The following is a 2,652-nucleotide window of genomic DNA, read 5'->3' as shown; positions in this document are numbered from 1 at the left end:
ATGCTCTGCTGAGGCCGACCCATCACAAACGATCAAGGTTTTCGTCGGGTTTTTAATTGGAAAAGCTGCATCAATATTACTGGGATCTAGATTTATTATGTTGTGATTAAATAGTGAACTCTAGCGCATCATCACAAAACATCAATAAAATCTAACATGCATAAAATACTGAATGCATAAATAAGACATAGCATGGCCCCTAATCCTAAGAAAACTAATGAAGTAAATGCTCCCACTTGAATCATCATGGATCGCACCCATCTTGCTCCTTTGGGCCTTTACTTCATGGGCTTCTTGGATTAACTGCAACCTGTAATTCTATTCTATTCTATCTACTACTTAAATAAAATAAAATAAAATTACAAAATACTTTATCGGTACGTAGACCGTACTAAGATTACAAAAATACATCACGATGCGCAGATCGTATTTAGCAATCTACTGGGCCATACTAGTCATTATATAGCAATAAACAACATCATATATTATAAAATTGCCACATAATAAATCACTCATCATGCTTTCCTAAACTATAACATCTGATGATCATAATGAAGGAAACATGGCATCTAAATATCTCATATTTTAATGAAAGCAATTAGATAATATCATATATTATTCATGATCATCAATAAAATATCATATATTCTAAATTAGTCATGAGATAGAATCAAATCTTATTTTAATCTTAAAAGATAAATCATATTTATCCTCAAGGATTATCCTAACAAAGTTAGGAAATTCTATCCTAATTACTAGCCAATCACAATATTTTAAATCAATTATATCCAAAAATAATTATGGGATAATCACATTATTTAAATCAATTATTATCCTTTTGGAATATGCTCAGAATATCCTAACAAATCTTATCCATAATTAACTACTTTAATTTAGGATAATTACCAATTTAACAACTTAAATATGGATAATATCAAATATAACAACTTTTGAATATTTGATTTTATCCTAAAATAAAAGATTTTATCCAAATAAAACCAATTTTATCTTTTAAAATAAAAGATCATATTTTCAAAATATTTTAACTTATCCAAAATAAAACTGATTTTATCTCAAAATAATTCGTAATTATCCTGAAATAATTTTCAAAAACTAATTTTTTTTTCTTGAAAAACCGTGCACCAGCCACCGTGGTGTGGCCAGCCTAAGCCGGCCACGGTGGCCGTACACCTTGCGGTGTACGCTGCCAAAGCAGCGGTGCAGCAGCAGCGGCAGCAGTGCCGCGCAGCCCTTGCACGGTGCTGCTGTCGTTGCCTTGCTGATTCGACGTCCTGCCCCACCCCACCTCCCTCCGAACCACCTGCAGCGGTAGCCGCCGTGGCTGCGCCACCCAGCCGCGGCTGCCACGCATAAAATTCCTTTTTTTTTTTATGATTTAAATTAAAACAAAACATTTTTGTTAAAATTAAATTAACTTAATGTGGTCCTTTTAATTTCAAAATTAAATCATATTCAATTTCAAAATTAGGGTTCTTCATGAATTTTAATCCCCAATTCAATTTAACTCTTAAATTGAATAATTTGATAATGAAAAATTCATAATTAATCATTAAAACAAATAGATTAAAATCATGAAGTATGAAACAATCGAAATTATTCAAAACCAAAACACAAAATCAAAATTTTAGGGTTTAGGGTTTCGAAATTTTCGAATTTAGGGTTAGGGTTTTCGAAATTTCGAGCATAATAGGGCAAAAAACGGATCTCTTCATGGCTATTTTGAGCATTATTAATTCACATTTAATCAATTCCAAGAGTTAAATCACATTTAATATAATAATTGAACCATAATTAATTATTCTCCCTCCTAATTGAATTAAAATTGTGGATTATCAAATAATTATTGGCAATATGCGTAAATGCAATAGGCTAACTGATACCACTGAAGGGTTTTATAGGTACTACGCAGCAGAAATAACATGAATCATATTCATATAGTACCTAATCCAAGGATCTAATGCATAACACATAAAGCACAAATAATCGTACCTTTGAAGCGTGATTCCACGTGCGATCGAGAAAGAACAAAAGGAGATAAAGAACCTCAAACGTGATTCCTCTACTTGGTCCACGGACACAGATTAAGACCTCCACTAATGCTAGTTAGTCGCGAAAGAACATTTCTATCGACCTTCTACGGAGATGAACGAACGATCAACTAGCCAAGAACCACCGCGCAACACCACGTGGCCACTAGGGGTGGCCGGCCGTGGGTGAGAGGGGAGTGAGAGGGGTGTGCGTGTGAGAGGGAGAGAGTGAGGGCTTTTGGATGATGGTTGCTTGATTCACAATTCACTGTATGTCAATTGTGACTTGTATCATCAACCCTAGGCAAGGCTATTATTTATAGATCGTATCTCTAAATAATAGTCCAAGTCCAAATCCAAGTCCAATTCCTAATCCCACTCAAACTATACTTAGCCCACTCATGCTTATGACTAATAAATTGCTCATGAGGCCCATTAATGGGCCTCTAACTTGCTTAACCCAATACCCTTGTGTGTGACCAATATAGGATCCATTCTAAAGGGCTTTGGGCTATTTGACTAGCCCAAAGATCATCTCTCATAGTCTAGCAACAGAGGATGACGCCCCAATAGAATGAACTTATTATCTCCATAATAGTGATCC

Source organism: Chenopodium album, chromosome 24, assembly GCF_948465745.1.
Source record: "Chenopodium album chromosome 24, dcCheAlbu1.1, whole genome shotgun sequence".
Taxonomy (NCBI): Eukaryota; Viridiplantae; Streptophyta; class Magnoliopsida; order Caryophyllales; family Amaranthaceae; genus Chenopodium; species Chenopodium album.
The sequence above is the reverse complement of the archived record's forward strand: the minus strand, read 5'-3'. Positions refer to the sequence as shown.